The sequence below is a fragment of the Lissotriton helveticus genome, chromosome 1_1 (assembly GCF_964261635.1).
Source record: "Lissotriton helveticus chromosome 1_1, aLisHel1.1, whole genome shotgun sequence".
Taxonomy (NCBI): Eukaryota; Metazoa; Chordata; class Amphibia; order Caudata; family Salamandridae; genus Lissotriton; species Lissotriton helveticus.
The window spans coordinates 1160773384-1160800765 of NC_136057.1; positions in this window are offsets into that span (position 1 = coordinate 1160773384).

Below are 27382 nucleotides of genomic sequence, written 5' to 3' on the forward strand. Positions count from 1 at the left end.
ACCTCATTGCCTTCACCCCTCCTGTTTGCTGAATTCGTTTTTATTGGCTTTAGTAAATGGTACTACCAGGAACCAGGGCCTGTAAATTAAATGATACAAGTGAGAAGCAGCACTCATTTTGCCACCCACTAATGTAGCATTGTAAAACGTTCCTGATATGCCTCTGCAGCTCTTGTGTGCAGTTTTAAACAGCTATTTCAACCTGGCAAAATAAACCTTTTTCCAGGCCTAAGCTTTCCTTTTTAATACTTAGAAGACACCCCTATGGTAGGCCCTAATGGTTTATAGGGCAGGGTGCACTGTATTTAACCCCTTCCATGCTCATGACGGAACGGTTCCGTCATCAGCGTCGGTGCTCCGGTGCTGATGACGGAACATTTCCGTCATGAATCAATGTGATTTATGACCCTTCAGCACTGCAGCGAAATTCGCGCAGCACTGAAGGGGTTAAAAAGTATGAAATGTGTACATTGGTTTTACATATCCAAGTAGTGAAAAACCCCTAAAGTAGTTTTCACTGTTGTAAGGCTTATCGTCCATTGACTAACACTGGGTTACATTATTACATTCAATAAGTGCTAACTTTAGATAGGGAGCAGATATCATTGATATCAAATGAATTGTTATTTAAAATCCTTTTAATGATAAAGTTGGATTTTAGGTCACAATTTTGAAAATGCCACTTTCTAGAAATTTGGCATTTTCTTCACCCAACTAACTGTGCCATTCTGCCAGTGTTCTGGGTCACATGACTGTGAATGGTTCTGCTGTACAGGTTTGTGTATTGCTTCCAGACAGTGAGACAAAGGTGGCTACGGTGTGGACAGGATGTGCCACGGGGAGGGGCTGTACCGAGTCCAACTTACACTTTAAAGGGCTTTGTCTACATCACACACAAAGGAACCTGGCATAAGGTCTGCCCTGCCTTTTGTCACCCTAGACAAAAGCCTTTTTTTTGTCACCCTAGACAGTCTGTTACTCTGACAGTTTCTTACATTGGTGTTCAGCGGAGGGATCCAGTACTTGTGTTTGTGCAATACCAACTAATGATTTGTGTAAAGCCATAAATCCCATAGAAATAATCTGACATCAGATTCAACCATTTTTTAAATTCTCCTTAATTGGCTACTTTGCCCTTTTCCCCAAATTTAATTTCTACATTGCTTGTGCACCTCTGACATTTACCTGAAAGCACGTAGATTAATCTCAGCAACTTTGACAGCTATACTGTGGCAGAGCTGAAAGGATTTTGCAGGGACACTGGGCTACCATTATCAAGGATTTTAAAGGGGGACATGGCTAGCACATCAAAAATAGCGGACGTGAATTAGAGGAGCTCCAGGGATGCGTCTGCTCTTTTGGCTTCTTCCTCTGCCACCCTTGCATCTTCCCTGTACAATCCCTCTCCATCGGGCAGCAGAGGTGTATCTTACTGGCTTTGGGCCTGCTCCGCTGGCTTCGTACAGCACCTACGTGATCAGCTGGCCTCTTGTATGTAGCCTCATGGGTGAAGCCAGGGACCTTCCTAGTTCCACTGGCCTGACGCCCTCTAAGGATGACCTCCCCAGGTGTGTTTCCTTCACCAGCCTACATCAGCTGACTACTCGTGGGTGCTCATTTCAGTATGAATCTGCCATGACCGCCTTCACATCAGCTACTGGATACCCCTCCTGGCAGCGGCCACTGACACCAAGAGTGATGCTACATCCTGGCCTTCTACCCTCGACTTTCTTTTATTGCCTCACACTTGTGCCACGCAAGGGGGCTCAAGGGCGATGCAAAACCTAAGTGAGATTTATCAAACCATGCAATGCCACCTTGCATGGCTTGATAAATCTAGAGAATGGCAAGGCAGTGCAAATAGCTACCTTGCATTACTCTGACCTGGGAGACATTTCATGGGTAAAGCGATGGTGGTCCAATGCATGCCTGGTGGCTTGCTGCACTGTGCTGTGTGAAAAAATTATAAATATGTGCCCATGGTCTCCCCCTCAGCGTACCTGACCCACCCTACACTGCTGGCTGCCCCACTGAATGGGTGAGTGCCCCCAATTGACCATTTGGGTACTAAGGAGATTGGTGTTCCCGTACACTGCTCTATGTCATTCTGGAGGGTTCCCCCAACCCACCCACTCGCAGACAACGAGGCCCTGCATATATTTTTGGAATGGACGTCCCCAACACGCCTCCTCCTAGGGATGCCAGTGTCACACATACCTGAGGCTATTCAGCAGGAACCCCTAAGACTGTCTAATTAAGCATAGAGCCCCACCTGCCTGGGACCCCGCTACCATGGCAACAACCAGGGCCCTGGTTCCCATACCCATCTGAGGCTTTCCACCATGGGGAAATCCCATACAGCCCGCCCTGACCACCCCTCCTTGGCTTAGGGAACTGCAGACCCTTGGGGGTGCTGCGTAGGGCCTACCCACCATCCTGATGCATTCGATCCATGAGGCAATCAGCACCTCATTACTAACCCTGGAGGCCACGATCCATTGTGGTAGATACTGGACTACTGCATGTCGACTAGGAAAAACATAGGGAGCATGTCACTGTTACAAAGAGATAACTACAGGACCTTCATCTAACTACAGAGGATCATCACTATCAGCTCCTGCACTTGATCAACTGAGTCTAGTTCCTCAAGGGCAGACACAAGGATGCAGAGGACTGCTCGTTCATGAGCAATTTCTGACTGGTTGGACTTCCAGAGGGGCCGAGGGACCCAACGTAGTAGACTTTCTGGTGCAATGGATTAAATCCGTCAGACTATGTCAGAAATTGAACCCTTCTTTTCAATCGAGAAAGTACACAGTTTCCATCTAAGCGACCTCCTCCTGGTGCATCTCTGCAGCCCTTGCTGGGTAGACCGTAGCACTATAAAGACAGAGACAAGACCTTACGAGCTGCCCACCTGGTGGTGGGACACATCGAATATGAGAGCCATAGGATCCAGCATTTCCCAGACTATACCCTGATTGTCAAGCACCAGTGTGCATCCTTTCTATCAGTAAAGAAGACACTTAGCGATATGGGTGTCAAATACTCTCTCCTCTTTCTTGCTTTTACTCAGAATTATGACTGATCTGATCACGGCATCATGTTTTTCATTGACCCTGTGGAGGCATGAGAGTGGGTGAAGTGCAGAGGGCTCCCTCCCAGGTGGACGAATGCCACGATAGACCCTCCAATCGTCTGGCTTGTCACTGCCACTGCCACCTTAAACCTTGATCACTTCCCACCAGGCCTGTTCCTGCTACTCCCACCCCAGAGCAAGCCCAGGATGGCAGTATCCCTAGAACTGGTGGCAGCCTTACATGATTCCATCACAGAAGTGCCCTCAGCTACATCCATCTCCTCAGATGACGAGTACGTTTCTTTACTGTGGTGCCTACTGCACCCTTCTTGGTCACACCCATGACTACATAGACCCTCCCTACAAGCTGCCCAGTTAATAGTGATAGCTGCAGTAACGCTGGTTACCACGCATATCAACATCATAGGTTTTGTTTGTGGTGAGGGAAGCACCAAAATCTTTATTCTATTTGCCAAAAATGTGTTATTGGCTAGTAGTTTTTGCACTTGACAAACTCCAACCAGGCCACTCAAAATAAAGGCCACTGTAGTAAACGTAGGGGGGGCGGAGGGGGGGGCTAGAGGGAGTGGAGGAAAAATTGGGAAAATCTACTACTAAATGGGAGAGGCTCAGGAAGAAATGAGGAGGGATTTAGGAAGGAGTAATGAGAAGTTTGGAGAGGGGTAAGGAGGAGTTCAGGAAGAGATATACCAGCTCCCACTCACAAATGAGTAAGACAATTGATATTCACATTCTACATTTCTAAAGTTACAAAAATTACACATAATTTAAAAGTAAACATAATTTAATTTTAATATAATTTCCTATGGCATGTTATGTTAGGTTTCTGCCTCCATTATTGCCTATTGAAGTGTGTTGCACTACCAGTGAGAAGTTATGGGTAGTGCTAGACTTACTCCAAGGCTGGGCTGCAGTATATTTACTAATGTTTTGTTAACTTTGGGGTAGTTGTAACTTTAGAAATTTGCAAATAGCAACGGTCTTACTGTTTTGTGGGAGTTTGAATCAGCATACCCCTCCCTGAACTCCTCCATACCCCTCCCTTAACCTGAACAACCCCTTAAACTAATTTTTATATATATGTATGTATGTGTATGAATGTATGTATGTGCATGTATGTATGTGTATGTATGTATGTATATATATATATATAGTATGTATATATATATACATATATATATATATATATATACACACACACCAAATTGCCACAAATTTCACGGGCGGGTGAATCCAGCGTGACTGTGGCAGTCACATAATAACATTTTCACCAAAAGGGAGCCCTCATGGTATTCATGCCTTACAATTGATTTCTTTTCAAATTGACAGACACGTTTCGGCAAATCCTGACTTTTTCAATGGCCATTGTTTGCACATATTCATTTCGTACGCATTCAAGGCATCCTCATGGTGAGGGACAACAGACTTGTATATCATTAAGTTTGTTCGCTTTTCATGTCCGCCATTACTGCATGATTGGTATTTTCACCGTCTCTTAGTGAGTGTGCCTTGAATTCCAATCATCAGTCTCCCAATGAGTATAGAAACCACAATTGTTTATAACAGTTCACTCATCAAAGCCTGCGAAAAAATGAAGGCAACTCATCGCCCCGCCGTACTCCTGCCTCCAAGATATGTGACCACAGGGGCCGGTTTTGTAACCGAAATCCTCACATTGTTGTAATGACGACATAGTGTCGATGGGTATCAAATGTTCGAGGGAAGGTGGCGGTTCTGGCTGTCCACAACATTTCTACACCAAATTGCCACACTGGTGACGAACAAACTTCACGGGCGGGTGCATCCGGCATGACTGTGGCAGTCACATAATAACATTATCACCAAAAGGTCCTCACATGGACAACGGAGCACTCACGCTATGTAAATATATATTCCCTGAAAAAAAAATGTTAACCAGATCGATGCTCAGCATATTCCCCTCCTGTGCTGAGATTTGCATATTCCCTTTATTCATGACGAGCTGGGCTCGTCATGAGCGTGCGAGGAGGCTACCTCATGACGAGCCCAGCTCGTCATGAGCGTGGAAGGGGTTAAAGTAACGTTATAGTTAGGTGAATATGGACAACAATAACATTTTGAACTCAAAATACTACAGAAATTCACTGGTTATAGTTAGCAGATCTAACTAACTAACTACAATTTACGCCCCTGTCATGCACTGCTTATGATCTCACATAATACATCCCTCATGGCATGTTCTAGGACATCATTTATGACATCGCTGATGGCATCTCAAATTATATTTAGAGATTTTTTTGTTTTTTCAGTGACATTTTATAACACCTAACTATAAAGTTAATTTAACCTTTGTTTTTTTCTGCAAATTTCTAGGGCCAGGCTCTCTGGCAAACCCCCCACAGCTACTCAACCCCATATTCAGCATGTTCTGTGCCCGTGCACAGCAGCGGGTTGGTAACCCCCCCCCCCTTTGTAGGTAGCCAACCTCAAGATGGGTACGGCCTTTTGTCGTGTGTGGAGTTGGCAGTAGGTAGCTGCAGCTGGCACAGGTAAGCGTGGTGGGGCAGGGTGTGGTGGGGGGAGTTGACAGACAATGGAATGGGTATTATTTATTTATTTAATTATACCTATTCCGTCATCCACCGACTTGCAGCTAGGCCCTATGTCCAACTCCCTGCAGGCAGCCCCCCAGAGGCAGCTAGCCCCATGCCGCACATGGCCTTTGCTCATGAGTGGTGTGTGGTTAGCTGCATGGCCTGTGCTGCATCCAGGTCCTCCTTGCAATGCCCCACAGGCAGCCAACCCCTATCCCTTTGGCTGTGCACCGCAGGGGGTTACACACATGGCTTGGCCTGACAACAGGCCCCGTGGCCAAAACCCCAGCAGACTTCCAACCCCAACCTGTGCACAGCCTTTGGCATTAACAGTCTATGGTTGGCCTTCAGGTCCCCATCCCCTGGGGCCAAAATATTTACAGTAAGGGGCGGGGGCATGCAGCCACCTCCCCTTTCCTTAATTGGCCCCCGGGACTCCATTCTCCAAGGCTAAATTCAATTAAACACGGGAGTAGCCCATGCAGCCCCCCTCCCCCAGCCTTAATAGTCCCAGGGACAATATTCCCCAGGCCAAATGAACATTTTAATATGGAGGGAGTTGTGCAGCTCCCCTCCTTAAGCCTTCCTGGACCCTGGGGGCCTCATGCCCAAAGCTAAATTATAAAGGGAGCGGGTTTGCAGTCCCCTGAGCCTTATTAGGCTCAAGGGTCCCGTCCCTGGGGCCAAATATTATAGAAAAGGGGAGGGAGACCACACAGCCCCACCCTTGCAGAGCGTTATTAGGGCCCAGGGATCCCATCCCTTGGAGCAAAACCAATACAAAAGTGAAGGGGTCCTTGTCATTAGATTTGAATATGCTCCCACCAGACGGGAGCAAACACATTTTCCTTCCTGCACAGGTACAAGCAGGGAAACCACTGTGTACCAGGGTTGGGCTCCCCAGGACACAGAAAGTGAGCTGGCCTGGAGATGGGGTCCCTGGGCCCATTAAAGAATCCCCCATCCCTCTTAAAGTAAGGTGAATGGGTTTCCCAGGGCATTTGTAGAGGATGAAAACAGCTCCGCAAGGGTAGGCTGCAAGCCGCCTCACTCTTAATATACCTTGTCCTTGGTGATGGGATTCCTTCTGCCCTAAATGGGCTTGAGAAGGGGGCACTACTGGTGACGCCTCCCGATATATAATGTGAATAATGACGGCCACCATTGTGTTTCTTTGTTTAGCAAAAATTGTGGAAAAATAGGCCAGTTTTTGTGGATTTTGGCCTTGTGAAGGTTCCTCTTGGTTCCCTTCCGGGGCTTGGGGGACCTACCTCCCCCCTTATATTATTATTTTTGTTTTTAAGTTCAGGACAGGGGACTAAGTCCTTAAGTTCTGTAATGGCTGCCATCAACATTTTTCGCAAGTTGTTGGCAGCCTATCAGAGTGCTCCCTCCGGTAGGAGTCTGACTCCCAACAGAGCACAAGGGAAAAACTGGGCCAATCAAAATGCTCTATTTTCAAATTGGTGCTCCCATGAGTCTCTGGAGACTAGCTTACTGCCAAATTTGGTGTAATTCTGATTGGTAATTTTTACTGCAGCCCTGCCTAAGAAGTCTATTGGAAATGCATGGAACCCCCCTTTTTTCTCAGCCCCAGCTTAAACGGATCACCCTGAATCTTTCCATGCAGAAAAACAGACAAAGTAGAGCACTTTTTTGGAAAGTTTTGTGGAGATTCGTCAAAGGGTGTTGAAGTTATTAGCAACAAAAAAATACATTTGCTATGGAAAAATCAGTCACTACTGCACCACTTGAATGTGTATTAGGCCCATTTAATCGTCTACACAACAGCAAGTCCTAATTACTTGCCCTCAACCTCTAACCCTTAACCCCTAAAAACACAATTCCCACCCTTTGAGCCTAAGACAACATGTAGGGTGCATTCATTAAAATAAGGCCTACTTACTTTGTCAAATTCTAACTGTCAGTGGACAGGAGGCACCATCACATAATTCTAAAGGGTGTAAGCTTTTTATTTTTCTTCAATATTGGCTTCCAACATTTACCAAAATACACTGATATGTATTCATGTGTTTGTATTGTCTCTTCTAACTCATTTCTGGCCTTTACACAGTCCTTGTTTATTCCACTTTCTTCTTCTCTAGGGCGACTGGTACTCAAGAGACCCTGGTTGGTTGTTCCCTTCCAACTCCCAGTGCATACCAGTAATGTGTCTGGGAGAACACATGTGGTAACAAAGTAAATGATGATGCTATTTATCTATATTTCACCTTTATTATTTTACCTCTGCTTCCTGTTTCTTTCTTTCTCTTGTTTACTTTTCCTTGTATTTGATTTATTTAAATCTTATAAAAAATATAAAAGAACTCAACTTTTCTGCATGTTTCTTTCCTTTAGGCATTCATCTTGTTTTCTTCTCTCGATCCTCTCGTTTGGCGTCTTAGAGCACCTTCCCGTGTCTGCCTTTGCATGCTCCCTCTTCCTTCTTTTCAGCCACCTAATATCCTGTTTCTCTTTTCTTGTTTCTTGAGGTTAACTCTGCCCCTTTTCTCCCAGACATGCACTCTTGCAGGACAACCACATGGTTGAAAGACATTGGTTCACAATACGGGAATAATTGTTCCTAGGCAGTCACCATACTAATCAATTGCAAAATATATACTCAAACGCAATGAAAATTGACATTTAAAACCCTTCAAAATGGCACCACGGTCCATGAAACTAAACAAATGTATGCAGTTATTTGCTATTCATAATATATATGTCAATAAAGTCTTCAACACAAATCTGAGCAAATGTCTTTCTTCTTCCTATATTATAGTAGCTAAGCAAATACAGGGCATTACCACACAGATCAGTGCAACTCCAAAGCCTCTAGACAGAAGAGCCAACTACCCAGATGCTTAAAGATGCTTTCTAACTCTCCCCTGGTTTCTCGTCGTTACCTGGGAGATTTAGGGTGTCACTGGTGGAATAATGCGGACAGTGGCGGGGGACTGCTATAACTCGTCGCAGTCTGCAAAGGTCTGTTGTGCTTACAAGTGTGCCTCTACCCCCTGGAGACACTACAAAGCAAATTATACACATTTTGAAAAGGCCTACAATGGCGTTTGGAGCAATCACAATGAGCTGATTTGACCCACGGCTTTGCCATTGATAGAGCAGCAGATCACGTCTGCTCCTGTTGTTAACCAAAATGTTCCAGTTGTATAAATTGGGTGCCCCTGCCCTATGTGAGGGCCACCCGGATGTTTATTTGGGGCTGCAAGGGAGGCCAGCCCCATGCGGCCAGTCTGCTTGCACACTTTAAGTGCCAGTTGAGGAGCAGGCTGTTATCTCTCCCACCTGCCTGCCATAGCACAGGCGGGGGAAAGCAGTTGCATCTGTTCATCCACCTGCCTGCACCAACTCGGGTAGGAAGTGATAGTTGCTGTCTCCTTGTTCCTCCACATACAGGCATTGGGCCTAGATGTAAGGCCTATAGCCACATTTTTGAGGCCTGGCTCTCCTGGGGGCCTCGAAGAGTAAGACTTAAGTGCGCTGGCATGCATAAAACTCTCATCCACTTGGAGTACTGGTCCTTCCTGTGGGTGCAATTTCTGGGCGCTCTGTGGAGCACTGCATGACTGGTTCCACCCTGGGGCACTGGCCTTCCAAGGCGGTTGCAAAGAAACCACTAGTGTGGTACAGACTTCGTTCGCCGAGCCTGAAACATTTTGCCAATGAGCAGCTGAATCACATACTGGTGACTCTGGCCCCATCTTTGCTAGAAAGATTGGGCTTGTGACATTTGGCTCCTGGTGGAATGCTGCCGCCAGGAGTATTGGTGTAAAAGTTTAAATGTTTTTAGAAGTTTCAGGATCTTGTTTTTAATGATACTCCATCTGATTAGGGAAAGCTCAGAGACATAGGGGTAGATTTACACGCCCCTTGTGCCATTTTTGCGTCATTTTTCCCATGTTATAATTGACGCAAAAATAGCGCAAGGGGCTTGTAAATCTGCCCCATAGTTTCCTGCCCACAGCTTAAAGCAGAATCATCCCAGGGCTCTAAAGGTAACCCGCACAGACTATTTTACTTCCCAGATCCCACAGCCTCTCCTCCACTAGTAGTGCATCTGTGTGTCTTGCACTCACCTTGCACACCCCGCCTAGAGCACCTTCAGCTAGAACTGATCCCTGGTAATTGCAAAGCAAGCCCCCCCCTAGAGTGTCCCCAGCAAGTCTATTCTCTACTGTCTTCCAGAGGGAGAGAGGAGATTAGTGCCTCTCACGATGCAGACAAGTGCAACAGAAAGTAAATTCCAGAATGTCTCCTCTATTCAAATAGGGGATCTGTTCTCATCTTTCACCTAAAAAGTGACTACAGTAAAGCACTACACTTACACTGAAGCACTACAGACTGTTAGCAATGCACTACAGACTCACATTATAGTAAAACACAGAAATGAGAATATTTCTTTCTGGGTGCCCAAATAAATTGGCCTGCCTCGCCATAATCAATGTACTCAAGGGCTCCCATCTTCAACAGGGTACGTTTGCGGGGATGCCAGTCCAACTTGCTCAGTTCGCAAAGGTGTGCACCCATGTTCATGGGTAACTAACTCACACACTCTTGCTCTATCTGTTCAGCAGTGAACCTTATGTTAAAAGGCGCACTCTGACAGTAAGTATTGACATCCATTTTAGCAAAACTTATAGTGAATGGGAGGTCAAACCCCACTTCTTCAAAACATCATTCATTAAAGTTTCAGAAGGAACTTACATATTTCTGAAAATTTACTACTGCAACTCAGAATCAGCATTTCATGCTGCATAGTGTGTTTCAGTTGTGCCATAAACAATAATTCCTCACATTTCTTTAGGCTGGCCTTAGACTGTTGCATCTAAAACTCCCTGTGGATAACCTCTTGCTCTAAATCTCATCAGCATTTATGATATTCTGCTGCAAATGTTTTAAGCTTCAATTTATTTTGCCTGCATTGCGTGTTTATAATGTAGGTTTGCCTACAGACGGTTGTCCTTGGTTCTGTACATGGATACCCTGTGTTGAATACAGAGGGAGTAGTGATGTGTTGGATGAGAGTTTTTGAGTCATTTAGACTTCAAAACCAAACCCTTACATCATTTAGGTATTTACATTCAGGATAAATGTAACCTGTGTATATCTCCGTGGAAGTATAGATTATTTCACCTTGCACAAAACCGGTTCCAGCTGTGTCAGATACTGAGCCTTCATGGGTCTTGGTAGATTTTGAACTCTGTGAGATACAATTGTACTTTATTGGGTGTTAGTTGAACGGTTTCTTTAGTGGGTATGTGGGGCCTATTGCACTTGTGAGATTGGCTAGATCGATTCTAATAATGTAAGCTCGGCCAGGGTTGTGACTGATGAGAGGATACACAGACAGACAGACAGACAGACAGACATCCATAAATACATTAAAAAGGCAGACTAAGCAACAACTCTTTCTGTACTTGCTGGAGAATCGCACTATCAGCACTAGAACAATGATGAGACATGGAGATATTTACACCCAGACTTGGTGATAATTAAACTCAGCATCACACATTAACTCATCAAGCACCTCAAAAGAACAAGGAGCGCGTTAAGGACCAATGAACACTAATCCAGCAGCAGAAATAGCCTACTGATCTTGGGCCACATGTTTCAAACAATTTTGTATATGCAAACACTGCGAATCTGTAATGTTGCCCATTTGCGAATGCAAAATTGCCTTTCAAGATGTATGAAAGGCTTTGTAGTCGCAATTTAAGGTAATCGCAAAACTTGTGATTGGCTAAAATTATGACTACAAATAGGGAATCACAATTTGCGATTCCCTTAGCATGTACCAATCATTTTCTAAATGCAAACTGTGCATTTAGGAACAGCTTTTACAATTGACTCCAAGTCAATGGTAAGTCACTTAGATAATCGCTAATGGTAAACCATTCGCACCTATGCCCATAGGAACGAATGAAGTAGTATTACCCAATTGCAATTGCGAATCTTAAGGAACCGCTATTAGGTAGTCGCTATTTTCTTACGTTCCATTTAGCATTCCATAAATAACGATTATCTCAAATTTGCTATTTATGTAATGCAAAATGGATTTTTGCTACATATGGCCCTTTATGAGTCTGCTGTGCAATGCTGACTTTCATCTCTTCTGGACTCCTGGGAGATAATGTGCAGGAGACCAAGAGAACCGCTAGGGTGCGGGTAGGACTCAAGACCCATACCAAAGCTAGAGAAGTAAAAGCACTGGAGACACTGAAGGAGTCATTGGGTATCTTTCTAGTGCAGACTTAAAAATAATCTAAATATCCACAGGATTTTTTTACGATTCTTTTAATGCCACTTACACATGGTATTGACTAATTTACATATAAAGAGCTTTTGTCGAGCACTCAACTCCGAGTCTGACTAGCTGTAAACATAGATCGTATTTCACTTTTTAAAATGGAGGGTGCTACACCACATTTGCTCAGCCCTGAATTGTGTTCACGCCTTACTGGTACCACACAGCCCCTCGTGTCAATAACATGGGTGAGTGAGTTAAACCTTCGCCTCAGACTTCGAGTTAACAAGGCTAACTCGACCTTCCATCTTGTAAGGTCTGCATAGAATGCTACTCACCTGGGAAATAGAAACAGATATTATTTATAATACTTGGAGACAGAAAAATATGGAATAAACTGATAAGTAAAAACATAATATGACTTACTCAATCAGTGCTTCTTATTGATGGATGACTCCTAAATATTTTATACGTTAAGATTTTCTTATAGCGCGGTTAATCTGCTCCTCTACCATAAACACACAACGCATATTAATGCCTGCAAAATATCGCAATGGTGACGTGTGTGCCAAAACCTTATCTAGCATACAATGTCTTTCTGTGAACGCAAGGCTAAAGCGACCCTTGAAGGAAGGGGTTGTGGGTTCCCAGTCGAATTTTTGTAAGAATACATTTTATTTTAATAAAAGATGTGGCCGCTGTATATAACGTTAGTTAGTTTATAAATGACATCTTTAAAGCCTTCATCGACTGCTCGGGAAAATCTGCTGTGGTTTCACAGTTTATTTGGCTGCACTGTAATTGGGACACCAAGATTTAAAGCAGAAGGAATAAAAAAAAAGGCTTTGCCTCTGTGATACCAAAGTACGTGAACCATACACCGTGAGCTGTTTATATAAGCGAATTTGGATTCTGTGACCTGCATGGACTCGCAATGAAAGGGATTATGGAAATGCAAATGAATTTAGAATATATCGGGTGGGATTTTCATCTGCATTTCTAAACTACGTTCTCGTTTCCTAAAAGTACTCCACGCCGAAGAGCTAAGTGGTCATGATTCAAGGATGATTACCCGACCCGGAGAGGACGCGGTGTGAAAATGAAATAGGCTTTCAGAAAAATAAATGCCTATTTGCAGCACTGACTGGGATATAACTATGATTTACCACAGTTCTCCCACACAATAATCGGTTCTTTAAAAACTGCATCACATTCAGTTCGGAGGAATTACTTTAATGTCTCAATTTTTAATATAAAACGCAATGTATTTTTCAAAGAATTCAACAAAGACCAGCAAAATGGTGGACATCTGCAACGAGAGTGAGCTCTAACCAAATACGCTGACAGGAAGTTTGAAATCAAGAAATACTGAGTTATATGTTGAATGTACATTATTATATTGCTCATGGGTGGCCAGAACCCTCCAAAGGTAATTTTCCAATCTGTGATGTCACACAGTTGCAAACCAATTTAGCCTCGTTATGAGTTGCCCTCTAATCAATATTTGAACGCAAACAGAAGTCTTGGCATACATTGTGTTTTGCTCGTACAAATATTGCCCAATAAAACGAGAAATAATTTGAAAGATCGAACATTACATGTTCTGACTGTTGCAGGGATTCTGCTTATGCACAGAACTATGCACAGGAAACCAGGCCCTCAGTAAATTGTGGTGGACCAGAAACTCACCTCAGAACCCAGAACCCCTATGCGACTAGCATCAGTGTCTCATTAGTTCTCCGTCCTAGAGCGAAGGTACCAATGATTAGACAACCCAGAACATACGACTTAGGGTTCTCTCAGGAATGGTGTGAATCAAGAACACTCTTTCTTTTTTATTCTCATACCAGTCCACAAATAACATGAGTAAATAGACACACGGAATAGTATAAAATGTTTATTTTAGCGCCTTGCTCTAAGATGCAGTATTTTTGCTAACATAAGCAGTCATATAATTAGAAATGATACGATCAGCATTGTTACAATTACATAAGACATTATATTATATTATATTATAATGATAGTGTAAACAGGTCCTATGGTGCCTTGTGTACCACCCTCCCCTGCTAGGAACTAGGTTTTATAATAATGATAGAAGGTCTCTTAGGCTTGAATGGGGAACCCCATACATCCAAGATCAGCAGAAGTGAATCACATCACAGGACCAGCAAAGATTTCTCTCTCTGGAAAAGGATTTTCTCCAAGTGTCCTAATCACTCATGCAGTGCAATTTTAAAGGTGCTAGAATTTCAGTTAGCTGCAGCTGTGTGCATGTTGTGTCTAGAGCGTGGGCCGATCAGCCCGAATAACAGCTAACATTGTTATGGTAACCTTGAAGGCTTCTGCACTCACTGTACAGACTAAGGTTGCGATGTAAGTCTAGGGATGTTAAAAACAAGCCGTTCTCATGTGAAGAAATACAAGCAGTCTAACTTACAACAACAGTTACATGCAGTGTTGTGTGCAAAAGACGGAAAAAGGCAAAATGGAGTTTAAACTTCTAATAAGCCTATGCTAACATAGGAATGTATGCAAGTAGTGCCCTGCCTTCACTACACAACTTTCCGCACCTTAGGATGGGGGACATTTTTTACTATTAGTAGAGTAGCCTCAAATTTGAAGTATAAAACCTAGGGATTGTGCACAAAATTCCACATCTGCCAAATACTGCTTCCAATAGTATTGCAGCCATTACTATTGATAATGGCATTACTCCTAGTCATAATCCCTCGCCTTCCTACAGCACAAGTGAGGCCCGCCTCCCACCCAGACCTACGCCAGCCCATAAAAACTCTGCCCGCCCCCACCTCCACCTGTACGTCAACAAGCCGAACTTGCACTCAGATGTACAGCACCGGGAGGGGGAGGGTCCTTGAAGGAAGGCGAGGGAGTAGGACTAGGAGTAATGCCATTATCGATAGTAATGGACGCATTACTTCCTGTCTCTCCCTCGCCTTCCTTCAGCACAAGTAAGGACATAGCAATCAGAAGAAAACAGAGACAGACAACTGAGTGATGAAGAACACCAACATTTAATAACGTGTCCCCAAACACAGCAGATCAACATCCATGGTCCCGCATAAAGGACAAGACCCTGCGGCCCAGAACAGTATCCAAACTCTCCAGACTAGCAATCCGATAGTGACTGACAAACGTAGAGGAAGAAGACCAAGTCGCAGCCCTACAGATCTCCACCACAGAAGTACCCTGCAACTCAGCAGCCGTAGCCACCATATTGTAAGTAGAACGCCCCTGAACCCCCACAGTTGGATCCACCCCCCTAAGCTCAATCAATCAGGCGTTTGTTAAGCTTGACTACTCACCCGGAAGGGTCTCAAGGCGCTGGTGGTAGGGGGGTGCAGGTTCCAGTCAATCAAGGAGTAGGTCGATCAAAGAGCCAGTTTTTTAGGTTTCTTGCGAAGTTGGGAAGCGGTGTGGTCTGTCAGAGGTGGAGCAGAAGGGCGTTCCAGGCTCTGGCCACGAGGAAGGAGAAGGAACGGCCTCGTGATCTAGTCTTTATGGTGCGGGGGACAACGGCATAGGAGAGCTGGGCTGATCGTAGAGTCCTTTGGGGTGTGTGAAAATTGAGTCGGCTGTGTTTAGGTATGCTGGTCCGGTGTTGTGGAGGGCCTTGTGTGCGTGGGTGAGCATCTAGAAGGTCACTTCAGCCTTGACGGGGAGCCAGTGGAGTGTGAGCAGGTGCTGGGAGATGTGGCAGTGTCTTGGCAGGTTGAGGACCAGTCTTGTGGCGGCGTTCTGTATGTTCTGTAGCTTGTGGTTGAGGTTTTGTTAATTTCGGCATAGAGTGCGTTGCCGAGTCTGCTGGTGACCAGGGCGTCAGTGAGGGTCTTTCGGTGTTCGAGGGGGATCCATTTGAAGGTCTTACGTAGGAGGCAGAGGGTGTAGAAGCAGGAGGATGAGACAGAGTTGATCTGGTGGTCCATTTTGAGCTCGGAGTCCAGGGGGATTCCCAGATTGCGTGCCTGCTCAGTGGGTGTGTGCGGGTTTCCGAGGGCAGGGGGCCACCAGGTGTCATTCCAGGCATCGGGGTTTGAGCTCATGATGAGTACTTCTGTCTTGTGGGTGTTTAGTTGTAGGAAGCTGTTTTTCATCCATTTGGTGACGGCTTCCATGCCTTCTCAAAAGTTGTGTTTGGCGGTGTTGGGCTCGTTGGATAGGGAGAGGATGAGTTGGGTGTTGTCTGCGTATGACACGATGTTGAGTCCGTAGGTTCTGACGATGGGGGTGAGTGGAGCAATGTAGACGTTGAAGAGCGGAGGGCTGAGGGAGGACCCCTGTGAGACTCTGCAGATGGTTGGTGTATGGTCTGAGATGAAAGGGGGGAGTTTGACCCACTGCGTTCTGCCAGAGAGGAAGGAGCGGATCCATTCGAGGGCTTTGTCCTGGATGCCTGGGTCAAGGAGTCTGTATATTAGGGTGCGGTGAGAGACTGTGTCGAACGCAGCTGAGAGGCCGAGGAGGATGAGAGCTACTGTTTCTCCTTTGTCCAGTAGGGTGCAGAGGTCATCTGTTGCAGTGAGCAGGGTGGTTTCCGTACTGTGTTTTTTACTGAAGCCAGATTGGGAGGAGTCGAGTAGGTTTTGCACTTCGATGAATGTGGCGAGTTGGCTGTTGATTTCTCGTTTACTTTTGCTGGGAACGGGAGCAGGGAGATGTGTCTGTAGTTTTTGAGGTTGGTAGGGTCCACAGAGGATTTCTTCAGGAGGGGGTTGACCTTGGCGTGTTTCCAGTCGTTGGGTAAAAAGGCGGTCACCAGGGAGCAGTTGATGGTGTGGCGGAGTATGGGTGTGAAGGTGTTGGCAGCTCTGTTGAAGATGTGGTGGGAGCAGGGATCCGTGGGTCCCGGACTGGATTGACTTTATTGTCTTTAGTGTGTCTTCGCTGGTGAGTGATGTCCAGTTGTCGATCCCTGGCTTCAGGGTGTCGGGGTGGTTGGCGGGGGTTCAGTGTGTTGGTTGTCTTCATCGAAGTTGTTGTAGATGCTCCAGATTTTGTGGTGAAAGAAGGTGCTGAGTTTGGTGCAGTGGTCTTGTGAGGGAGGGTTGTCCGTGGACTCGCTGGTGGGTTGGGCGAACTCTTTGATGATGTTGAAAAGTTCTTTGCTGTTGTGTGCGTGTGTGGAGATTCTGTCTTCAATTGTTTTTTTCCTTGTTTTTGTGATGAGTTGGTGGTGGGCATTGGTAGCGGCTCTAAAGTTGTTGTGTGCTTCCGTGGATTTGGTGTTCCTCCAGGCCTTTTCGAGGCAAGTATGCCTTGACTCTCGAATTTTGGTGGTAAACCATCTGGCTTTCTTGGCGTGGGTGTTGCTGTTTTTCTTGAGGGGGGCTATGGTGTTGGTGCTGTTGGAGATCCATCTGTGCAGGGTTTGGGCTACGGTGTTGGGGTTGTCGTTTCCCGTGATGTTTGGGGTGGAGTTGTTGAGTGAGGAGGTGAGCTGGTCATTGGTAATTCTGATCCAGTTTCTTCGTGGGAGCAGGTGCTGGTGTCTGTGGATGGTGGAAAATGACATGAAACTATCAAAAAGGGAAGCCCTGTTGATTGTCAAATTTGACACTGCAGTCTCAGGACTTAACGAACTTTCTGAGTTATATAAATTATGATCTTCTAAATGAGGAAGACTCCCTGCACTCCTGTGAAACGTGCCGTTTTTACAATGACAATTTTGATGCCAGTCTGAAAAAACATGCCTTCCTTAGGAATTGTGATTATTCAACATACAAGCCCCCTCCCTCTAACGATTGTGGCAATGATATAGATGGAAACAGGTTTTTTTAATACACACCACCGTGCAATAACAGGGGTGTGACTACATTTCCCAGCACTAGCAAGTGGAACCACGCCACTGAGAGCTCATGATCGCAATTGATGCACCCCCAAAACAAAAGAAAAAATGCTTCACATTCTTTCCAACAATTCTGGCAATGATATAGATGGAAAAGGGTTGTTAACACATACCACCATGTAATAACATGGGTTCAACTACATTTCCCAGCACTAGCGAGTGGAACTACGTCGCTTCAAATCAGGAAGCGTTACGCTCCGTCACAAGAACTTCCGGTTTTCGAACAGCGGTCTGTAAACGGGAGGAACTGCCGTGGATAGGGAGAGTTACCCATGCTCTCAAGCAGAAATGGTCTGCACGCTGAAGAATTATTTTAAACCAATAATTTACAGAGGACACGGGCGCTTAATACTCTTCACGTTCTGTCTCCTTTGTTCAGCACCAGCGGAGATCTCACGCGAGGAGTCTCTTTATTTACCATTTAAACTTGACACTGGAGGTTAGAATTCCATCCGCCGCGTTGTGAAGGCATATTTTATAACAGATTTTTGGCCAGAGGCAGATAGGGCTTTACAGATACATATATATTTCCTTTATGCAGAGTACTAATGGAGATGTAATTCACGGCACTAGATAACATTAACCACAGGAAGTGACACGAACAAGGGAGCCATTCAGGGTCTTTCAATGTAAGTGCTATAGTTAAAAACATGACGAGAAAGCAACAAGCATATACAGGACAGTGTTTTATATTCATTTTTTTCCTTGGTCCTTTCCTTTATGGTGGTGGTGATCAGATGGCTTCTTTTCATTACACTGAATAAGGAAATAAATGATGTGACGCTTTTTGAAAAAAGGTAAGCTGGTGGAGCGAATATTGGCGGCTCAGAGATGTACAAAGACGTACAAAGGTTGAATTTTGATTGGTTTCTTTTGTCGGTTTTTACAGTGAGGTTGGTCCTGATGAGAACCCGGATTTAAAAGGGGTTTGAAACGCGTATGGACCTACCAAACACTTGCTCTCAACAATTGGTTTTGAAATAATTCTGCTTTGTTGTATTCTAATAAATGTAAATGTTTAACAGGATGGAACAATATGTGAAAATTGTATAGGATATAAAAGGATTTATGATTTACCGCAATGTTGTTTGATATGAGAAGTATGAGTATGAATGGGTAGTTTATAATTTTCTTTAAGAGTGGCTGACGTAAATGTGGGGTGGCAAGAGAATTGTGGATTGCTGAATGAGATTGTATTATATATTTTTGTGTAATGTGTAGACAAAAGATGTATTAGATGTATGTTTAATGTCTAATTGAAAAATCTTTGAAAAAAACTTTTTGATAATTGAATAAAAGCTACTAACGAGCTTGAAAATGGTTGATGATATGTCCATACATTTTTTGGGGTAGAAATAATTGTTGAATAACAAGCAGTACTGGCATCTCTCTCTTGGTTATTTATTGAAGAGAGACCAGGCGCTTGTCGGACCGAGTAACATGGCCGTGCAAAGTCTGAAAATGAGCCCTGATGAACACCATGTTCCTAGAGGGGGCCAAAGAAGATTTTCCCTAGTTCACCAAAAAAAACGTGACTCTGAAGAACCTCCAAGGCCCTCCTGACCTGAACAAGCAAAAGAGACTCCCCGGCAGCATGCAGCAAGAGGTCATCCAGATAAGGATGAATGAAAACCCACTCTGCATGAAGGAGAGCCATGAGGGGTTCCAGGACCTTCGTGAAGACCCTGGGTGAGGAATTGAGGCTGAAGGGAAGGATGTAAAACTGAAAAAGGGCGCCCCCCACAGCGAACCTTAGGAAACACTGAGAAGAAATGGTGACCGGGACATAGAGATAGGCATCCTCAAGATCCACGGAGACCAAAAACTCGCCAGGCCGATCCAGCGGAATCATTGCCTGAAGGGTCAACATACGGAATTGAACTTTTCAAACCCAGGAGTTGACCCACTTGAGATCCAGGATGGGCCAAGAGCCACCGGTCACCTTCTTCACCAAATAGAATGGAGTAGGTCCCTGTCCTGATCTCCTTGACAGGAACCCGGCAGATGGCCTTCTTGGCAAGTAAACAGGACACCTCGTCCAGTAGAGCCACTCTGCGGGGACGGGAGACAGGCACTGGAGTCAGCGGAACCCCAGAATCCGGCAGAACCTGCCAAATGTCGATCACATAACCATGACCCACAGTGCTCAGGACCCAGCCATCCGAAACGTCCTGCTGCCATCGAGGAAGAAAATACCGAAGTCAACCACCCACTGGCAGCGAACCCTCCAGACAGTAGTTGTGAGGGACCCTTCTTGGCAGGGCCCTTAGGCGTGGAGGCAGCGTGCTGGGAGAAAAATGGGGCTGAAACTGCCGCCGGCGAAACGACTGACGAGACTCACGCTTCGGGGAAGATCGAGGGGCCCTATTCCAATGTTTACCAGACTGAGTCAAACCCCCTTTATTGGGCAAAGTATGCTTCTGCTCCTTGAAAGCCTTAAAGATCATAGCCGGCAATTGGTCCCCAAACAGAGCCTGGCCATCAAAAGGCAATTTCAACAAAGCCACCTTCTCCCCAGGATCAGCCTTACAGTTCCGGAACCAAAGAGAATGGCGTGCTGCCATCAAAGCCCCAGTGGACATATTCGAAGATTTAATAACGTCAGACGAAATGCCCGCCAACAGCTTAGCCTGCTGTTCCATAGCAGCCAGAAGGTCAGAGCATTCAAAGTACTCCTGAACAGCGGACCCTAATTTCTCAAAATCCTGCACCAAAGACTGCGTCAAATAAGCAGAGAAAAGACTAGCCCTCAGCGCCAAGTTCCCAGCAGCAAAAGACCTGTTAAGGCCAGAGTCCACCTTTTTATCAGTAGCATCAGCCGGGGTATAATACTCAGGCTGAATTGCCGTCTTGCCAATCAGAGTGTCTAGGATAGAGTCCAGCTTCACATTGAGAGGCAAGGGGACCTCCCCTTCCAAAAGGTAAAGTTTCTGGAGGAAGTGAGGGACCTGCAACTTATCCACTTCACGCCACTCCCTCATCACCATTTCCTTGACTGGGCCCTGAAAGGGCATGCCCAACTGGGAGGGAGTAGTATACTGAGGAAAGAGAGTTCCACCTGCCTCCTCTAGCTGGAACAGAGAGAACCCCAAATTGTCCTGCACATGCGCCAGAACATCCCACCTCCCCGCCCTGGAGACATACTTGCTGCCAGAGGAGGGAGAAGGGCCATTACCATTCGACTGGTATACATCGTCCGCAGGATCCAAACTATGAGGACGAGAAGGACCAGAAGGAACTGGACGAGCCTGAAGAGCCCCAGTCACCGCCGCCTCAATCATGCCCTGCACCTCCTCCTTGGACATGAGAGGCGCGTCACCTCCGGAAAGGCCCTGGCTCCTAGGGCGCTTAGGGCTAACTGAGAACTTTCAGGAGAGAAAGAAGAGGAAGAAGACACCAGGTTGTTACTCGTAATGGCCTACTTGCGACCCATGGCTGCAGAAGAACGGAGAAGCAACTCTCCAGCAACTTATATAGAGGAAAACCCAACAGGCAACACAACCAATGAAATGCACTGGCCGGAAAATAGCCTTAAACAGGAAAGAAACACCAAACAAAACGGCAGCCAAAATAAAAGACCGGGTACAAACCCGTCCTACCAGGTCTCTGACAGAGTGCAGTCCGGGAGGAGAGGCAGCCACGTCAGCCCGACCCACAAACACAGCCCTAGTCACAGGAGGGCCGCCGAACACATTGCGGCTTCCCTAGCAACCAAGGAGAGACAAGGAGAGGAAGCACAGCCGGGAGAACACTAAAGAGGGCTCCACCGTAGCAGAGAACCAGGACAAAGACTCTCCGAGACAGCCACAGGGAGGAACTGAAAGGTAAGTTTCAATAGGGAGACAGAAAAAAACAGGTGGAGGTGAGGGCAGGCAGAGTTTATATGCGCTGGGAGTCGGGGCCTCACTTGCACTGAAGGAAGGCGAGGGAAGGACGGGAGGTAATGGTGTTTAATTTGCAAATTATATTCCAGACACCTAAAAACAGTCTCTAAATCCTTGCCTCAATCGAGACAAAAGAACATTTGCCTGCATGATCATAATTAACACATCTAAGTCTTTGAACTTCAAGGTGAAATGCAAACTAGCAATGTTGTTTTTGACTTCTATGCTCTTTACCTGGAATTTAAATAAAAAACGAAGGTATTCTGGTATTTTCCCCTCAACAAAGTCAACTTGATAGAAAGGTTTGTACAAGGAAAGCCTAGGACTGCCATTTAGCATCCTTGATGGCCATCACTACCCATCCCTGCGACCATGTGAGAGCACACGTGAGCTACAGCAGCACAATGAACAAAGTATAGAGAGAACACTGCCATATTGAATATGGAGGACTACCATCACAAACACACGCATGCACACACACACACACACATATACACACACACTTTGCATAAGAACAGTTTTTTTACCATATAGGAACCGTTTCATTTGATGGTACATTTAGGAGCTAGTGCAAGTTGCATAAATGCCGATCTCAAATCATTTTAACCAAATGATTAGTATTTGTACAGTTTAAAATTATACTTTCCCACCGTTGGATGTTCCCTAAGGCACACTGAAACCTGGACATGCAGTAGGCATAGATTTAGAGATATATTTTTGGGAATGTCACATGACTACTGCCATATTTGATACTCTACATGGGGAATGGAGACTTCAAAACAAATGCACATTTTGTTCTTCACAGGGAAAACAGTTTCCCATGTGGAGAATGCCCTTCTCCTATACTCCCTGCAAGTCTGGGGTGTGATCCATTCTTTTTCCATCCCGAAAATGGAGTTAGTCTAGGCTGCAGTAAATCAACAAATTCCACGGTGGAAAAAGGTCAGTGAAGGATTTTAAGAGCATATACATTTGTGGGAGTGTGTTCCTTGAATATCAAATCTGCAACATTGATGGGACAGAATACTGAGGACAGAATATCGAAAATAAAATATTGTCAGGTAAGTAAGTCTAGATTTTCTTCACCTAAATCTACATCTTTACCTCTACAGTACATAAATGTTTAAGGTACATAGTAAGGAGTTTGGAATAGGAAATCTTTACCTTTTGATATTTTGTCCTTCAATATTCTAGCCTGGAAATTAGTATGCCACAATAGTGTTGATTTTTAGTAGCCTTGGAACACCCACTTTCCATACTTTAAGTAGGATTTACAACTGTAGATTTCTCCATACTCATGGGAGGGAAATCTACATTAATAGATACATTTATGCCTGCCAGAAATCCTTTTTGCGAGTTCCTGAAAGGGTAAAAAAAGATACATTTGATCATAAACCCATGTTTATGACTGAATTTACCTTTGTAAGTTGTCATTATGGTATGCCCCTGGAAATGAAGAGCTACTGCTCAGCAGACAACTGGGCTGCAAAATTAAAAAATTGCTTGACAATAGCTACCATTCTCCGTCATTGGTATCATACGTAGATTGACACGGTCAAAATATTCCTACTCATTAGGTAGGGATCACCAAATGCAAACAGGGTCATGAACCTTATTAACAAAAGTATATGTTTCCTTGAAAATGTGTTTACAGGCTACGAGGACCTAGGTGAAGGAAAGTACAACATAGACAGTGATGGTCTGATTGCTAATCTCCCACTGTCACTGTCTGTGGTTGATCTCCCTGAGCTTCAAAGGGTTCTGAAGACCTGCTGGAGGCTGACAGAAATTATAGACTACATTCACACTCTTGGGCCAGTGGTTTACCTTCTACGGTTAATATGGCGGGTGCACTGGTGTATAATTTGCCAAAACGGCACTCAAAATGCTGAAAAGGATTGCTTTTGTGCCTTCCTGGCCTTGGTGTGAAAGGAGTTATTCTTCAACAGGCCATCACAGTTGAGGGATCCCCAGAAAGATCCTGGAACCCTTGATATCCTCTGTCAAAAGTTTCCCTGAGCTGTCACGCTAAATGTCCATCTCCTCCTGGGTAGTGTTTATTTTACCAATGTGTGCAGGTGCCTCTTTAATAGGAGAGTGTGCATGTGTAAGAGGATTTGCTGTACAATCACAGGTACACTCTTGCAGGCAATTGGACAAAGTATTAATCTGCTGTAAGATTAGGTGCATGTTTATAATCAATGAAGGGGTTATAGGTTATTGGTACATCTGTCAGCCTTAGGTTGGTTTTCCCCTAAACGATTTTGCCTACTCCCCTTCTGTTTGTTGAAATTAGTTTTAATATGTGCTCTCCCTTGGGTAGCTTGGCACAGAGCAGTCAGGTTTATCTACAAAGGCAATGTGTAAAGCATTTTTTACAACACATACACACACACACACACACACAGTAACACAATGAATACACCACAAAAAGATTCCACACAGGTTGAAAAAAATGTAGAATATTTATCTGAGCAAAATGAAACCAAATCAACAAAAATCCAATCAGTAGAAGTCAAGATATGAATTTTTAAAGATCATATCAAAAATTGTGCTTATAAGTCCCTAGCTGTCAAAAGGTTACTTGATGTTGCGAGGGACCGGTGCAAATCCAAAGGCCATGGTGACTACAATCAAGGACAGACTGACTACAAGACTCAGACATGTCCCACTAACAAAGTACATTGGAGGGAGCAAAGTGTCGACGTCGAAGCCTCGGGGTGAGGAGTATAGGAGTTGGGTCATCATCATTGATCCGTGGATGTTGATGACCCGTGGATAGAGGAGAGCGTTGGTGCCAATCCATGCTGTCGATGTGAGCTTTGATGTTGAATCCCTTTGCAATGTAGGTGTTGTGTCTATGTTGAGGAGCACTGTCCGATGGCGTTCAGCTGCATTGGCTGTAGAATTACTGTTGTCAAGCGGCCGCTGCTTCGGCGTTGAAGGCAATGTGTCAGTTCCAGTTGGAGCAAAGTCATGGCTGTATCAATGTCAGTGTGGAAAAAGCTGCAAGAATCAACTTCTAAGGCCCAGAAGTAGGCAAGGGCAGTGCACCTCAGGCAAGGGTAGGACTCACAGAAAGCAGAGCCCAGCAGTAACAGCTAAATTTCAGGAAGGCTGTTGTTGTGTCCCTGAGACTTTAGAAAACAGGAGGCGAGTCAGCAAATCCTTTGAGATCCCTTAGAGAGAAGGCAGAGTCCAGCTCTCTTTCAACAGAGTCAGGGAGTAGCAAGCAGCAGGGCAATAAGCAGAAAAGCAGTCCTTCCAGAAAAGCAGTCCAGTTGAGTACTTGAAGTAGCATAGCAGTTCTTCTGACAGAAGTGCAGTTCACCGTCCAGAAGTGTCTGATTTCAGGAGGTTTAAAATCCAGTACGTATACCCAAAAGTGCCTTTGATGATATATCTATGACTCCTAAAGAACTCTCTGAAGTACACAAGGATGCCTTTCACACAGTCCTGTCTATCATGCTAAGACTGAAGTCAGCTGCGGTCCGTGCAGGTAAAAGCAGTGGGGCAGTGAGCCCGTGAAATGGGGGTTCTGAGGGACAATGCCTAGGGAAAGTTAATTATTTATTTAATATTCCCTCTGCATCTTCCCTCAGAATACCCCCTTACACTGCCCCACTGGTTCTACCTGCACGGACCTCGGCTGAATTGAAGTGTGAGTGTCAGCCCCTCCCATTCCTTCCCTCTCCAGGAAGACACAGCAGAATGCAGATGAATGCAAATGAGTTCTCAGAATACAGATGAGATTCACCTTTCTGTGTTTGTGGCTGTCTAGAGGGAATGCACAAAGTGTGGCTGTCACCTAACTCAGATGTGTATTGGAGACAGGCGTTCAGGCACATACAGCAGTATGTACAGAGCAATGTCCTCTTTCTAAAAGTGACATTTCTACAGCCGTAAGGTTATATCCAACTTCACTAGTAAAGAGGATTTTTGATTACCATTCCAAACATATCAAACATGACAAAACTACTCTCTTAACAGGAATTACAGCATAAAAGTATAATAAGGAATTTCTGGTGCTGGCCAATGAGGCGGTAGGCCTCACAGCAGTAAAAAATGAAATAGCACCACCTGAAGCTCTCTGCCGAGACACATTGCACTGGGAGAACCTTTACATCGCCGTGAGGGCAACGGCCACCACAGCTGACGCCCTGCTCATGTGCCGTGAAGGGAACGGCTTCCTTGGCTCACGTGGACCGGGAACTACGTTCCCCAGAGTACTCTGCTTCGTCGCTTGACTGACGCGCACGGGCGGCGCCCGGGCAAAGTCCGGGCCAAGGTGGGCCCATCCTGCACCCGACAGCGCCAGTAAGAGCAAGGGCAGGGCCACCCCCCTATATCTGCAGTTTACCAGCTTATTGTTGGGCTTTGAAGAGAAGTGTGGACCCAGCCTTGAAAACCCAGAAGGTACTGTTGACTGTAGTGCATGTCGCAAATACCACCTTGAAGGACCTTTTTGATACTTTCTGTGGACTACTATTGTTGCCTGTTGCCTACTATGATTCTCCTTTTAGCGGGGAGGGGCAAACCAGAATGGGCAAGCGTAAGTCAAGGGAAGGGGGAGGAGGGGGCACTGAGGCTGGGAATGCCAGCAGACCCCGCAAAGGAAAGAAAGCGAGAAGGATGACCAAGCATGCTGCTAGTAATTGTGTTCTTGACCAAATTGATAGCCTTGTGGAGGAATGTGAGGCAATTCTAACTTCGGAACCTAGTTCGCAATCAGCGGGGGATTTGGCTTATCAGAATAGAGTTGAGTTGGGGTTGGAGGGTTCATTTAAGGGTCCTGCCTCCCCAGCTATCCCTGCCATGTTTCTCTTAAAACCGAAAGTTGATGAAGCGTTGTGGTTGTTGCTTGAGAGGAATTTTCAACCCCAAAATCAAAAACCCAAATTCTAACAGTTAATATAATCAGGCTCTTTGTTGTGAATGGATCTTTTCATACATTTTCTTTTCTCTTTCATGGGCTTTACAGCCATAACAAAAACAGCAAGATGGCCTAGGGAGTAAAATTTTCCCTTTTGACAGAGGGCATACTGATAACTTATTTGCTGTCTCCCCTATGCAGACACTGATGTGGGCTCACACTTGGTGACAAAAGTAAACCAGCCTAGGGTTCCAAGCACTCAGTACAGATAAATATCATACACTTAGCAGCAAATTAAAATGAGGGTGCCATGGTATTTAACTTTTATCTACACTTCATGCAGGAAGTGAGAGCCTGGCAGCAGGTGGCCAATCTGGCAGAAATGGGAGTATTGTTGTATCCCCTTAGTGAAATACTTGCAATATAGCATTATCCGCAACTAGGAGCCTCTTGGGTGTTTCCCGGAGGAATCACACTTTTGGAATCCCTTTAGCAAGCACTTTCAACTGGCTGATTGATGGTGTGCAGTGCTTGTAAGCATTTTTACCAGTTATGGACTTCCGTGGTAGTTACAACTCAACAGACTGTTACTAGTTCTCTGAAGTCAAGACTGTACACATTTTGAGAGTCATCCTTAAATAACACTTACCTCAACTTTCTCTTGTCATGTGGCAAAGTAATCTCTTCTGATATAGGGAAGGTTCATTGTAGATGTGACTTTGAAATACACAAAGCAATTACAATGCCCCAAAATGGACATTTTTTACTAAATCTTATCTTATGTTATGAATATTTTTATTGGGCACTTATCACCCGAGGGAGTA